Below are 15,899 nucleotides of genomic sequence, written 5' to 3'. Positions count from 1 at the left end.
CAAGGCTCCCTGTTCTCCAGGGCCTGTCTTGCCTTTCTGGTTTTTACACATTTGTGGATGTCCCTTTTGACCGGTGGGAAGTGATACTTCTTTGCAGTGCAGATATGCATTGCCCGCTTGCTTCCTGGGCCAAAATGGGTGTATGCATTTTCTCCTGAATATATTCAGGAGAAAACGCATACGCCCTTTTTGGCCAAGTGCGTCATTGTCGAAGTTGTGCCCCTCTTCCTGTGCTTTAAAGGCGATTCCAACGTACCTCTTGAAATCTGTTTCCTGCTATTCTGCCTCGCTTTCAAGTCCACTCGTTTCCTTCCCTCAACAGATTTTTGGACGATAGTTGTCCTTTATTACTCTGCCAGTTTGTGAATTGCTGTGCCCCTGAGCTCCATTTTTCAACTCGTATTTTGTGAGCTGTACGCAAGTCGAAAATTTTGGTTCAGGAACTTTACTGGTTCCTGGTGGGTGGCTGAGGCTCTGGTTAATTCTTCTTCCTGCCGGGAAATTAGAGTGACATGTGCCCTTCCAAATGCCTAACAGCTACTCTCTCATTGGTTCTCCCTCTTCCCGTCCATTCTCTGCCCAATTGGCAACATGTGCGAACCAGGAGCTTAAAGGGGCTGTCTCTTGGGGCTTCCCTGGTGGCGCAGTGGTTGAGAGTCCGCCCGCCGATGCAGGGGATGCGGGTTCATGCCCCCGTCCGGGAAGATCCCACATGCCACAGAGCGGCTTGGCCTGTGAGACATGGCCGCTGAGCCTGTGCGTGTGGAGCCTGTGCTCCGCAAAGGGAGAAGGGCACAACAGTGAGAGGCCCACATACCGCAAAAAAAAAAAAAAAAAAAAAAAAGGGGCTGTCTCTCCAATTTGGGAGATTGATAGTAAAGCAGTTGGAAAGTCAAACCAGAGCACCAGGAGAGGGACTATTCGTTGAGTTTTATAAACCTTTTGTATTCACAGTGTGTCCATTCTCTAGGTTTCCCATAAATGTTATAGCTGTAGTAATATTCCCTGCAACCTGGAGAGTTGGGACCCATGGAATGGGGGCCATGTATTTTTGCTTTAAAGGGTCTGCATTTGCTCACCAAATCCCACCAATCCTCTCAGTCCCAAGTGTCCAGCCTTATACCACATACAGCTGTCATTGTAGATAGGGTCATTCCAGGTTTCATCAGAGACCCTGATGAAATGTAAAGAATTTCCCTGTTTTTTGGTTTTGCTTGTGAAATTCATTTTTATAGTGGGTTTGAGCTGATTCTCGCTGCCATGTTTATGCCAGTCTAGACACACTTGATTCCCTTACAGAGACATATCAATACATAAGTTTTAAGATCCTTACTAGTCATATCTATTCCTCTGCGGGAAATATGGGGTTTTGAGTCCATTTCACTGAGGAAGGTGTAGGTCTTGTCTATTCCACAGTTGGTTTTAGAAATGGTACCTGTACTTATATCAAACTCTGGTTTTATGCATCACCCCACCTCTCCTTTCCCCTTAACCAGGCATAAGAGTGTTTTCTAAATGTGAGATTCTGTTCTCTTTCCTAACTCAGATCATGTGTAGCCATGTTTACAGGATCTTCATAAGTGATATCTTATGATAAGTTTCTTTTTCTGTGGGACTTATTTCACATAGAATCATCGTACGTGAATCCACTCACTTTACTGCTCCTGGTCGTATGACATTGATTTCATGGCTGAGGGATATTCCATCGTACATAAATACCACAGTTTTTTGAACCATTTTTATATTTCCTGGGATATTTAAGGTGTACCCACTTTGAGGTTCTTGTAAGCAGTGCAGCCCTTACTTTGGGGGTTCCTCTTTCTTATTGATTTTCAGTTTTCCCAAGGTATATTCCCTAAACTGGAAGTGCCCTTGGCTCTGTAGCTCAGTTGTTTACTTGTTTTGGGAACGCAATGCACTCCTCCAGTGAGGCAGTTGGCAATTTACATCCCGCCGATCAGCATAACAAGACTCCCTGTTCTCCAGGGCATGTCTTGCCTTTCTGGTTTTTACACATTTGTGGATGTCCCTTTTGACCGGTGGGAAGTGATACTTCTTTGTAGTGCAGATTTGCATTGCCCGCTTGCTTGCTTGGCCAAAATGGGCGTATGCGTTTTCTCCTGAATATATTCAGGAGAAAACGCATACGCCCTTTTTGGCCAAGTGCGTCATTGTCGAAGTTGTGCCCCTCTTCCTGTGCTTTAAAGGCGATTCCAACGTACCTCTTGAAATCTGTTTCCTGCTATTCTGCCTCGCTTTCAAGTCCGCCTCGTTGCCTTCCCTCAACAGATTTTTGGACGATAGTTTTCCTTTATTACTCTGCCAGTTTGTGAATTGCTGTGTCCCTGAGCTCCATTTTTCAACTCGTTTTTTGTGAGCTGTACGCAAGTCCAAAATTTTGTTTCAGGACCTTTACTGGTTCCTGGTGGGTGGCTGAGACTCTGGTTAATTCTTCTTCCTGCCGGGAAATTAGAGTGACATGTGCTCGTCCAAATGCCTAACAGGTACTCTCTCATTGGTTCTCCCTCTTCCATTCCATCCTCTGCAAAATTGGCAACCTGTGCGAACCAGTAGCTTAAAGGGGCTGTCTCTCCAATTTGGGAGATTGATAGTAAAGCAGGTGGAAAGTCAAACTGGAGCACCAGGAGAGGGACTATTCGTTGAGTTTTAGAAACCTTTTGTATTCACAGTGTGTCCATTCTCTAGGTTTCCCATACATGTTATAGCTGTAGTAATATTCCCTTCAACCTGGAGAGTTGGGACCCATGGAATGGGGGCCATGCATTTTTGCTTTAAAGGGTCTGCATTTGCTCACCCAATCTCACCAATCCTCTCAGTCCCAAGTGTCCAGCCTTATACCACATCCAGCTGTCATTGTAGATAGGGTCATTCCAGGTTTCATCAGAGACCCTGAAGGAATTGTAAAAATTTCCCAGTTTTTTGGTTTTGTTTTTGAAATTCCTTTTTATAGTGGGTTTGAGCTGATTCTCGCTGCCATGTTTATGCCAGTCTAGACACACTTGATTCCCTTACAGAGACATATCAATACATAGGTTTTAAGATTCTTACTAGTCATATCTATTCCTCTGCGTGAAATATGGGGTTTTGAGTCCCTTTCACTGAGGAAGGTGTAGGTCTTGTCTATTCCACAGTTGGTTTTAGAAATTGTACCTGTACTTATATCAAACTCTGGTTTTATGCATCACCCCACCTCTCCTTTCCCCTTAAGCAGGCATAAGAGTGTTTTCTAAATGTAAGACTCTGTTCTCTATCCTAACTCAGTTCATGTGTAGCCATGTTTACAGGATCGTCATAAGTGATATCTTATGATAAGTTTCTTTTTCTGTGTGACTTATTTCACTTAGAATCATCGTACCTGAATCCACTCACTTTGCTGCTCCTGGTGTTATGACATGGATTTCATGGCTGAGGTATATTCCATCGTACATAAATACCACAGTTTTTTGAACCATTTTTATATTTCCTGGGATATTTAAGGTGTACCCACGTTGAGGTTCTTGTAAGCAGAGCAGCCCTAAATTTGGGGGTGGCTCTGTCTTATTGATTTTCAGTTATCCCAAGGTATATTCCCTAGACTGGAAGTGCCCTTGGCTCACTAGCTCTGTTGTTTACTTGTTTTAGGGAACACAATGCACTCCTCCAGTTAGGCAGTTGGCAATTTACATCCCGCCCATCACCATAACAAGGCTCCCTGTTCTCCAGGGCCGGTCTTGCCTTTCTGGTTTTTACACATTTCTGGATGTACCTTTTGACCGGTGCGAAGTGATACTACTTTGCAGTGCAGATTTGCATTGCCCGCTTGCTTGCTGGGCCAAAAAGGGCGTATGCGTTTTCTCCTGAATATATTCAGGAGAAAACGCATACGCCCTTTTTGGCCAAGTGCGTCATTGTCGAAGTTGTGCCCCTCTTCCTGTGCTTTAAAGGCGATTCCAACGTACCTCTTGAAATCTGTTTCCTGCTATTCTGCCTCGCTTTCAAGTCCAGTCGTTGCCTTCCCTCAACAGATTTCTGGAGGATAGTTGTCCTTTATTACTCTGCCAGTTTGTGAATTGCTGTGCCCCTGAGCTCCATTTTTCAACTCGTTTTTTTGTGAGTTGTACGCAAGTCCAAAATTTTGGTTCACGACCTATACTGGTTTCTAGTGGGTGGCTGAGACTTTGGTTAATTCTTCTTCCTGCCGGGAAATTAGAGTGACATGTGCCCGTCCAAATGCCTAAAAGCAACTCTCTAATTGGTTCTCAATATTCCCTTCCATCATCTGCAAAATTGGCAACCTGTGCGATCCAGGAGCTTAAAGGGGCTGTCTCTCCATTTTGGGAGATTGATAGTAAAGCAGTTGTAAAGTCAAACCGGAGCACCAGGAGAGGGACAATTTGTTGAGTTTTAGAAACCTTTTGTATTCACAGTGTGTCCATTTTCTAGGTTTCCCATACATGTTACAGCTGTACAAATATTCCCTTCAACCTGGAGAGTTGGGACCCATGGAATGGGGGCCATGCATTTTTGCTTTAAAGTGTCTGCATTTGCTCACCCAATCTCACCAATCCTCTCAGTCCCAAGTGTCCAGCCTTATACCACGTCCAGCTGTCATTGTAGATAGGGTCGTTCCAGGTTTCATCAGAGACCCTGAATGAAATGTAAAGAATTTCCCTGTTTTTTGGTTTTGTTTTTGAAATTTCCTTTTATAGTGGGTTTGAGCTGATTCTCGCTGCCATGTTTATGCCAGTCTAGACACACTTGATTCCCTTACAGAGACATAACTATACAGAGGTTTTATGATTCTTACTAGTCAGATCTATTCCTCTGCGGGAAATATGGGGTTTTGAGTCCCTTTCACTGAGGAAGGTGTAGGTCTTGTCTATTCCCCAGTTGTTTTTAGAAATGGTACCTGAACTTATATCAAATTCTGGTTTTATGCATCACCCCACCTCTCCTTTCCCCTTAAGCAGGCATAAGAGTGTTTTCTAAATGAGAGACTCTGTTCTCTTTCCTAACTCAGTTCATGTGTAGCCATGTTTACAGGATCTTCATAAGTGATATCTTATGATAAGTTTCTTTTTCTGTGTGTCTTATTTCACTTAGAATCATCGTACCTGAATCCACTCACTTTGCTGCTCCTGGTCTTATGACATTGATTTCATGGCTGAAGGATATTCCATCGTACATAAATACCACAGTTTTTGAACCATTTTTATATTTCCTGGGATATTTAAGGAGTACCCAAGTTGAGGTTCTTGTAAGCAGTGCAGCCCTAAATTTTGGGATGGCTCTGTCTTATTGATTTTCAGTTTTCCCAAGGTATATTCCCTAGACTGGAAGTGCCCTTGGCTCTGTAGCTCTGTTGTTTACTTGTTTTAGGGAACTCAATGCACTCCTCAAGGGAGGCACTTGGCAATTTACATCCCGCCCTTCAGCATAACAAGGCTCCCTGTTCTCCAGGGCCTGTCTTGCCTTTCTGGTTTTTACACATTTGTGGATGTCCCTTTTGACCGGTGGGAAGTGATACTTCTTTGTAGTGCAGATTTGCATTGCCCGCTTGCTTGCTTGGCCATAAAGGGGGTATGCGTTTTCTCCTGAATATATTCAGGAGAAACCACATATGCCCTTTTGGCCAAGTGCGTCATTGTCGAAGTTGTACCCCTCTTCCTGTGCTTTAAAGGCGATTCCAACATACCTCTTGAAATCTGTTTCCTGCTATTCTGCCTCGATTTCAAGTCCGCCTCGTTGCCTTCCCTCAACAGATTTTTGGACGATAGTTGTCCTTTATTACTCTGCCTGTTTGTGAATTGCTGTGCCCCTGAGCTCCATTATTCAACTCGCTTTTTGTGAGATGTACGCAAGTCCAAAATTTTGGTTCAGGACCTTTAATGATTCCCGGTGTGTGGCTGAGACTCTGGTTAATTCTTCTTCCTGCCGGGAAATCAGAGTGACATGTGTCCTTCGAAATGCCTAACAGCTACTCTCTCATTGGTTCTCCCTCTTCCCTCCTTCCTCTGCAAAATTGGCAACCTGTGCGAAACAGGAGGTTAAAGGGGTTGTCTCTCCAAGTTGGGACATTGATAGTAAAGCAGTTGGAAAGTCAATCCGGATCACCAGGAGAGGGACTTCTCGTTGAGTTTTAGAAAACTTTTGTATTCACAGTGTGTCCATTCTCTAGGTTTCCCGTACATGTTATAGCTGTAGTAATATTCCCTTCAACATGGAGAGTTGGGACCCATGGAATGGGGGCCATGAATTTTTGTTTTAAAGAGTCTGCATTTGCTCACCCAAACTCACAAATCTGCTCAGTCCCAAGTGTCCAGCCTTATGCCACATCCAGCTGTCATTGTAGATAGGGTCATTCCAGGATTCATTAGAGAGCCTGAAGGAAATGTAAAGAAATTCCCTGTTTTTTGGTTTTGTATCTGAAATTCCTTTTTATATTGGGTTTGAGCTGATTCTCGCTGCCATGTTTATGCCAGTCTAGACACACTTGTTTCCCTTACAGAGACATATCAATACATGGGTTTTAAGATTCTTACTAGTCAGATCTATTCCTCTGCGGGAATTATGGTGTTTTGAGTCCCTTTCACTGTGGAAGGTGTAGGTCTTGTCTATTCCAAAGTTGGTTTTAGAAACTTTACCCGTGCTTATATCAAACTCTGGTTTTATGCATCACCCCACCTCTCCTTCCCCCTTAAGCAGGCATAACAGTGTTTTCTAAATGTGAGACTCTATTCTCTTTCTTAAATCAGTTCATGTGTAGCCATGTTTACAGGATCTTCATAAGTGATATCTTATGATAAGTTTCATTTTTCTGTGTGATTTATTTCACTTAGAATCATCGTACCTGAATCCACTCACTTTGCTGCTCCTGGTCTTATGACATTGATTTCATGGCTGAGGGATATTCGATCGTAAATAAGTACCACCATTTTTTGAACCCTTTTTATATTTCCTGGGATATTTAAGGTGTACCCAAGTTGAGGTTCTTGTAAGCAGTGCAGCCCTAAGTTGGGGTTGCTCTGTCTTATTGATTTTTAGTTTTCCCAAGGTATATTCCCTAGACTGGTAGTGCCCTTGGCTCTGTAGCTCTGTTGGTTACTTGTTTTAGGGAACGCAATGCACTCCTCCAGTGAGGCAGTTGGCAATTTACATCCCAAATATCATCATAACAAGGCTCCCTGTTCTCCAGGGCCTGTCTTGCCTTTCTGGTTTTTACACATTTTGTGGATGTCCCTTTTGACCGGTGGGAAGTGATACTTCTTTGTAGTGCAGATTTGCATTGCCCGATTGCTTGCTTGGCCAAACAGGGCGTATGTGTTTTCTCCTGAATATATTCGACAGAAAACGCATACGCCCTTTTTGGCCAAGTGTGTTATTGTCGAAGTTGTGCCCCTCTTCCTGTGCTTTAAAGGCGATTCCAACGTACCTCTTGAAATCTGTTTCCTGCTATTCTGCCTCGCTTTCAAGTCCGCCTCGTTGCCTTCCCTCAACAGATTTTTGGACGATAGTTGTCCTTTATTACTCTGCCAGTTTGTGAATTACTGTGCCCCTGAGCTCCATTTTACAACTCGTTTTTTGTGAGCTGAACGCAAGTCCATAATTTAGGTTCAGGACCTATACAGGTTCATGGTGGGTGGCTGTGACTTTGGTTAATTCTTCTTTCTGCCGGGAAATTAGAGTGACATGTGACCGTCCAAATGCCAACAGCTAGTCTCTCATTGGTTCTCCCTCTTCCCTTCCATCCTCTGCAAATTTGGCAACCTGTGCGAACCAGGAGCTTAAAGGGGCTGTCTCTCCAAGTTGGGAGATTGATAGTAAAGCAGTTGGAATGTCAAACCAGAGCACCCGGAGAGGGACTAAACGTTGAGTTTTAGAAATCTTTTGTATTCACTGTGTGTCCATTCTCTAGGTTTCCTGTACATGTTATAGCTGTAGTAATATTGCCTTCAACCTGGAAGGTTGGAACCCATGGAATGGGGGCCATGCATTATTGCTTTAAAGGGTCTGCATTTTCTCACCCAATCTCACCAATCCTCTCACTCCCAAGTGTCCAGCCTTACGCCAAATCCAGCTGTCATTGTAGATAGGGTCATTCCAGGTTTCATCAGAGACCCTGAAGGAATTGTAAAGAAATTCCCGGTTTTTTGGTTTTGTTTTTGAAATTCCTTTTTATAGTTGGTTTGAGCTGATTCTCGCTGCCATGTTTATGCCAGTCTAGACACACTTGATTCCCTTACGGAGACATATCAATACATAGGTTTTAAGATTCTTACTAGTCAGATCTATTCCTCTGCGGGAAATATGGGGTTTTGAGTCCCTTTCACTGAGGAAGGTGTAGGTCTTTTCTATTCCACAGGTGGTTTTAGAAACGGTACCTGTGCTTATATCAAACTCTGGTTTTATGCATCACCCCACCACTCCTTCCCCATTAAGCAGGCATAATAGTGTTTTCTAAATGTGAGACTCTGTTCTCTTTCCTAAATCAGTTCATGTGTAGCCATGTGTACAGAATCTTCCTAAGTGATATCTTATGATCAGATTGTTTTTCTGTGTGACTTATTTCACTTAGAATCATCGTACCTGAATCCACTCACTTTGCTGCTCCTGGTCTTATGACATTGATTTCATGGCTGAGGGATATTTCATCGTACATAAGTACCACAATGTTTTGAACCATTTTTATATTTCCTGGGATATTTAAGGTGTACCCAAGTTGAGGTTCTTGTAAGCAGTGCAGCCCTAAATTTGGGGGTGGCTCTGTCTTATTGATTTTCAGTTTTCCCAAGGTATATTCCCTAGACGGGAAGTGCCCTTGGCTCTGTACCTCTGTTGTTTACTTGTTTTAGGGAACGCAATGCACTCCTCCAGTGAGCCAGTTGGCAATTTACATCCCGCCCATCAGCATAACAAGGCTCCCTGTTCTCCAGGGCCTGTCTTGCCTTTTTGGTTTTTACACATTTTGTGGATGTCCCTTTTGACCGGTGGGAAGTGATACTTCTTTGTACTGCAGATTTGCATTGCCCGCTTGCTTGCTTGGCCAAAAAGGGCGTATGCGTTTTCTCCTGAATATATTCAGGAGAAAACGCATACGCCCTTTTTGGCCAAGTGCGTCATTGTCGAAGTTGTGCCCCTCTTCCTGTGCTTTAAAGGCGATTCCCACGTACCTCTTGAGATCTGTTTCCTGCTATTCTGCCTCGCTTTCAAGTCCGCCTCGTTGCCTTCCCTCAACAGATTTTTGGACGATAGTTGTCCTTTATTACTCTGCCAGTTTGTGAATTGCTGTACCCCTGAGCTCCATTTTTCCACTTTGTTTTTTTTTTTTTTGCGGTACGCGGGCCTCTCACCGCTGTGGCCTCCCCCGCTGCAGAGCACAGGCTCCGGACGCGCAGGCCCAGCGGCCATGGCCCACGGGCCCAGCAGCTCCGCGGCACGTGGGATCCTCCCAGACCGGGGCACGAACCCGTATCCCCTGCATCGGCAGGCGGACTCTCAACCACTCGCCACCAGGGAGGCCCTCAACTCGTTTTTTTGTGAGCTGAACGCAAGTCCAAAATTTTGGTTCAGGACCTTTACTGGTTTCCGGTGGGTGGCTGAGACTTTGGTTAATTCTTCTTCCTGCGGGGAAATTAGAGTGACATGTGCCCGTCCAAATGCCAAACAGCTATTCTCTCACTGGTTCTCCCTCTTCCCTTCCATCCTCCGCCAAATTGGCAACCTGTGCAATCCAGGAGTTTATAGGGGCTGTCTCTCCATGTTGGGAGATTGATAGTAAAGCAGTGGGAAAGTCAAACCGGAGCACCAAGAGAGGGACTATTCGTTGAGTTTTATAAACCTTTTGTATTCACAGTGTGTCCTTTCTCTAGGTTTCCCGTACATGTTATAGCTGTAGTAATATTCCCTTCAACCTGGAGAGTTGGGACCCATGGAATGGGGGCCATCCATTTTTGCTTTTTTTTTTTTTTTTTTTTTTTTTTTTTTTTTCCTTTGCTGTACGCGGGCCTCTCACTGCTGTGGCCTCTCCCGTTGCGGAGCACAGGCTCCGGACACACAGGCTCCGCGGCCATGGCTCGCGGGCCCAGCCGCTGCGCGGCATGTGGGATCTTCCGGGATAGGGGCACGAACCCGTGTCCCCTGCATCGGCAGGCGGACTCTCAACCACTGCGCCACCAGGGAAGCCCCCATTTTTGCTTTAAAGGGTCTGCGTTTGCTCACCCAATCTCTCCAATCCTCTCAGACCCAAGTGTCCAGCCTTATGCCACATCCAGCTGTCATTGTAGATAGGGTCATTACAGGTTTCATCAGAGACCCTGAAGGAATTGTAAAGAATTTCCCTGTTTTTTGGTTTTGTTTTGAAATTCCTTTTTATAGTGGGTTTGAGCTGATTCTCGCTGCGATGTTTATGCCAGTCTGGACACACTTGATTCCCTTTCGGAGACATATCAATACATAGGTTTTAAGATTCTTACTAGTCAGATCTATTCCTCTGCGGGAAATATGGGGTTTTGAGTACCTTTCACTGAGGAAGGTGTAGGTCTTTTCTATTCCAAAGTTGGTTTTAGAAACGGTACCCGTGCTTATATCAAACTCTGGTTTTATGCATCACCCCACCTCTCCTTCCCCCTTAAGCAGGCATAAGAGTGTTTTCTAAATGTGAGACTCTGTTCTCTTTCCTAACTCAGTTCATGTGTAGCCATGTTTACAGGTTCTTCCTAAGTGATATCTTATGATAAGTTTCTTTTTCTGTGTGACTTATTTCATTTAGAATCATCGTACCTGAATCCACACCCTTTGCTGCTCTTGGTCTTATGACATTGATTTCATGGCTGAGGGATATTCCATCGTACATAAGTACCACAATTTTTTAACCATTTTTATATATCCTGGGATATTTAAGGTGTACCTAAGTTGAGGTTCTTGTAAGCAGTGCAGCCCTAAATTTGGGGTTGGCTCTGTCTTATTGATTTTCAATTTTCCCAAGGTATATTCCCTTGAAGGGAAGTGCCCTTGGCACTGTAGCTCTGTTGTTTACTTGTTTTAGGGAAAACAATGCACTCCTCCAGTGAGGCAGTGGGCAATTTACATAACGCCCATCAGTATAACAAAGCTCCCTGTTCTCCAGGGCCTGTCTTGCCTTTCTGGTTTTTACACATTTTGTGGATGTCCCTTTTGACCGGTGTGAAGTGATACTTCTTTGTAGTGCAGATTTGCATTGCCCGCTTGCTTGCTTGGCCAAAAAGGTTGTATGCCTTGTCTACTGAATATATTCAGGAGAGAACGCATACGCTCTTTTTGGCCAAGTGCATCATTGTCGAAGTTGTTCCCCTCTTCCTGTGTTTTAAAGGCGATTCCAACATACCTCTTGAAATCAGTTTCCTGCTATTCTGCCTCGCTTTCAAGTCCGCTCGTTGCCTTCCCTCAACAGATTTTTGGACGATATTTGTCCTTTATTATTCTGCCAGTTTGTGAATTGCTGTGCCCCTGAGCTCCATTTTTCAACTCCTTTTTTTTGAGCTGAACGCATGTCCAAAATTTTGGTTCAGGAACTATACTGGTTCCCGGTGGATGGCTGAGACTTTGGTTAATTCTTCTTCCTGCTGGGAAATTAGAGTGAAATGTGCCCGTCCAAATGCCTAACAGCTAGTCTCTCATTGGTTCTCCCTCTTCCCTTCCATCCTCTGCCAAATTGGCAACCTGTGCGAACCAGGAGCTTAAAGGGGCTGTCCCTACTAGTTGGAAGATTGATAGTAAAGCAGTTGGAAAGTCAAACCGGAGCACCAGGGGAGGGACTATTCGTTGAGTTTTAGAAACCTTTTGTATTTGCAGTGTGTCCATTCTCTAGGTTTCCCGTACATGTTATAGCTGTAGTAATATTCCCTTCAACCTGGAGATTTGGGACCCATGGAATGGGGGCCATGCATTATTGCTTTAAAGGGTCTGCATTTGCTCACCCTATCTCACCAATCCTCTCAGTCCCAAGTGTCCAGCCTTATGCCACATCCAGCTGTCATTGTAGATAGGGTCATTCCAGGTTTCATCAGAGACCCTGAAGGAATTGTAAAGAATTTCCCTGTTTTTTGTTTTGTTTTTGAAATTCCTTCTTATAGTGGTTTGAGATGATTCTCGCTGCCATGTTTATGCCAGTCTAGACACACTTGATTCCCTTTCGGAGACATATCAATACATAGGTTTTAAGATTCTTACTAGTCAGATCTATTCCTCTGCGGGAAATATCGGGTTTTGAGTACCTTTCTCTGAGGAAAGTGTAGGTCTTTTCTATTCCAAAGTTGGTTTTAGAAACGGTACCTGTGCTTATATCAAAGTCTTGTTTTATGCATCACCCCACCTCTCCTTCCCCCTTAAGCAGGCATAAGAGTGTTTTCTAAATGTGAGACTCTGTTCTCTTTCCTAACTCAGTTCATGTGTAGCCATGTTTACAGGATCTTCCTAAGTAATATCTTATGATAAGTTTCTTTTTCTGTGTGACTTATTTCATTTAGAATCATCGTACCTGAATCCACACCCTTTGCTGCTCCTGGTCTTATGACATTGATTTCATGGCTGAGGGATATTCCATCGTACATAAGTACCACAATTTTTTAACCATTTTTATATATCCTGTGATATTTAAGGTGTACCTAAGTTGAGGTTCTTGTAAGCAGTGCAGCCCTAAATTTGGGGTGGCTCTGTCTTATTGATTTTCAGTTTTCCCAAGGTTGTTCTGTAGACTGGAAGTGCCCTTGGCTCTGTAGCTCTGTTGTTTACTTCTTTTAGGGAACGCAATGCACGCCTCCAGTGAGGCAGTTGGCAATTTACATCCCGCCCATCAGCATAACAAGGCTCCCTCTTCTCCAGGGCCTCTCTTGCCTTTCTGGTTTTTACACATTTGTGGATGTCCCTTTTGACCGGTGGGAAGTGATACTTCTTTGTAGTGCAGATTTGCATTGCCTGCTTGCTTGCTTGGGAAAAAAGGGGGTATGCGTTTTCTCCTGAATATATTCAGGGGAAAACACATACGCCCTTTGGGCCATGTGTGTCATTGCCGATGTTGTACCCCTCTTCCTGTGCTTTAAAGGCGATTCCAACGTACCTCTTGAAATCTGTTTCCTGCTATTCTGCCTCGCTTTCAAGTCCTCCTCGTTGCCTTCCCTCAACAGATTTTTGGAAGATAGTTTACTTTATTACTCTGCAAGTGTGTGAATTGCTGTGCCCCTGAGCTCCATTTTTCAACTCGTTTTTTGTGAGCTGTACGCAAGTTCAAAATCTTGGTTCAGGACCTTTACTGGTTCCCAGTGGGTGGCTGAGACTCTGGTTAATTCTACTTCCTGCCGGGAAATTAGAGTGACATGTGCCCGTCCAAATGCCTAACAGCTACTCTCTCATTGACTCTCCCTCTTCCCTTCCATCCTCTGCAAAATTGGCAACGTGTGCGAACCAGGAGGTTAAAGGGGATGTCTCTCCAATTTGGGAGATTGATAGTAAAGCAGTTGGAAATTCAAAACGGAGCACCAGGAGAGGGACTATTCGTTGAGTTTTAGAAACCTGTTGTATTCACACTGTGTCCATTCTCTAGGTTTCCCATACATGTTATAGCTCTAGTAATATTCCCTTCAAACTGGAGAGTTGGGACCCATGGAATGGGGGCCATGCATTTTTGCTTTAAAGGGTCTGCATGTGCTCACCCAATCTCACCAATCCTCTCAGTCCCAAGTGTCCAGCCTTATACCACATCCAGCTGTCATTGTAGATAGGGTCATTGCATGTTTCATCAGAGACCCTGAAGGAATTGTAAAGAATTTCCCTGTTTTTTGGGTTTGTTTTTGAAATTCCTTTTTATACTGGGTTTGAGCTGATTCTCGCTGCCATGTTTATGCCAGTCTAGACACACTTGATTCCCTTACAGATACATATCAATACATAGGTTTTAAGTTTCTTACTAGTCAGATCTATTCCTCTGCGGGAAATATGGGGTTTTGAGTCCCTTTCACTGAGGAAGGTGTAGGTCTTGTCTATTCCAAAGTTGGTTTTAGAAATGGTACCTGTGCTTATGTCAAACTTTGGTTTTATGCATCACCCCGCCTCACCTTCCCCCTTAAGGAGGCATAAGAGTGTTTTCTAATTGTGAAACTCTGTTCTCTTTCCTAACTCAGTTCATGTGTAGCCATGTTTACAGGATCTTCATAAGTGATATCTTATGATAAATTTGTTTTTCTGTGTGACTTATTTCACTTAGAATCATCGTACCTGAATCCACTCACGTTGCTGCTCCTGGTCTTATGACATTGATTTCATGGCTGAGGGATATTCCATCGTACATAAGTACCACAATTTTTTGAAACAACTTTATATTTCCTGGGATATTTATGGTGTCCCCAAGTAGAGGTTCTTGTAAGCAGTGCAGCCCTAAATTTGGGGGTGGCTCTGCCTTATTTATTTTCAGTTTTCCCATGGTATATTCCCTACACTGGAAGTGCCCTTGGCTCTGTAGCTCTGTTGTTTACTTGTTTTAGGGAATGCAATGCACTCCTCCAGTGAGGCAGTTGGCAATTTACATCCCGCCCATCAGCATAACAATGCTCCCTGTTCTCCACGGCCTGTCTTGCCTTTCTGGTTTTTACACATTTTGTGGATGTCCCTTTTGACCCGTAGGAAGTGATACTTCTTTGTAGTGCAGATTTGCATTGCCCGATTGCTAGCTTGGCCAAAAAGGGCGTATGCGTTTTCTCCTGAATATATTCAGGAGAAAACGCATACGCCCTTTTTGGCCAAGTGCGTCATTGTTGAAGTTGTGCCCCTCTTCCTGTGCTGTAAAGGCGATTCCAACGTACGTCTTGAAATCTGTATCCTGCTATTCTGCCTCGCTTTCAAGTCCGCCTCGTTGCATTCCCTCAACAGATTTTCGGACGATAGTTGTCCTTTATTACTCTGCCAGTTTGTGAATTGCTGTGCCCCTGAGCTCCGTTTTTCAACTCGTTTTATGTGAGCTGTACGCAAGTCCAAAATTTTGGTTCAGGACCTATACTGGTTCCCGGTGTGTGGCTGAGACTTTGGTTAATTCTTCTTCCTGCCTGGAAATTAGAGTGACATGTGCCCGTCCAGATGCCTAACAGCTATTGTCTCATTGGTTCTCCCTCTTCCCTTCCATCCTCTGCCAAATTGGCAACCTGTGCGAACCAGGAGGTTAAAAGGTGTTGTCTCTCAAAGTTGGGAGATTGATAGTAAAGCACTTGGAAAGTCAAACCGGGGCACCAGGAGAGGGACTACTCGTTGAGTTTTAGAAACCTTTTGTATTCACAGTGTGTCCATTCTCTAGGTTCCCCGTACATGTTATAGCTGTACTAATATTCCCTTCAACCTGGAGAGTTGGGACCCATGGAATAGGGGCCATGCATTTTTGCTTTAAACGGTCTGCATTTGCTCACCCAATCTCACCAATCCTCTCAGTCCCAAGTGTCCAGCCTTATACCACATCCAGCTGTCATTGTAGATAGGGTCATTCCAGGTTTCATCAGAGACCCTGAAGGATATGTCAAGAATATCCCTGTTTTTTGGTTTTGTTTTTGAAATTCCTTTTTATAGTGAGTATGAGCTGATTCTCACTGCCATGTTTATGCCAGTCTAGACACACGTGTTTCCCTTACGGAGTCGTATCAATAGATAGGTTTTAAGTTTCTTACTAGTCAAATGTATTCCTCTGCAGGAAATATGGGGTTTTGAGTCCCTTTCACTGAGGAAGGTGTAGGTCTTGTCTATTCCACAGTTGGTTTTAGAAATGGTACCTGTGCTTATGTCAAACTCTGGTTTTATGCATCACCCCACCTCTCCTTCCCCCTTAAGCAGGCATAACAGTGTTTTCTAAGTGTGAGACTCTGTTCTCTTTCCTAACTCAGTTCATG

General features: G+C 44.0%; 1 long non-coding RNA gene across 1 annotated transcript in view; it reads right to left on the bottom strand.

Moving 5' to 3' along the window:
* Positions 1 to 15,476: 15,476 nt before the first annotated feature.
* Positions 15,477 to 15,899, bottom strand: part of LOC308610240 — a 704,474-nt gene continuing 704,051 nt past the window's right edge. The window contains exon 3 of the long non-coding RNA XR_014014462.1: positions 15,477 to 15,602. This is a non-coding gene — a long non-coding RNA (uncharacterized lncRNA). The remainder of the gene's footprint in view (positions 15,603 to 15,899) is intronic.

This window comes from Mesoplodon bidens, assembly GCF_964165515.1.
Source record: "Mesoplodon bidens genome assembly, contig: HAP1_SCAFFOLD_61, whole genome shotgun sequence".
Classification (NCBI taxonomy): domain Eukaryota; kingdom Metazoa; phylum Chordata; class Mammalia; order Artiodactyla; family Ziphiidae; genus Mesoplodon; species Mesoplodon bidens.
This window is presented reverse-complemented; position numbering and strand designations above follow the sequence as displayed.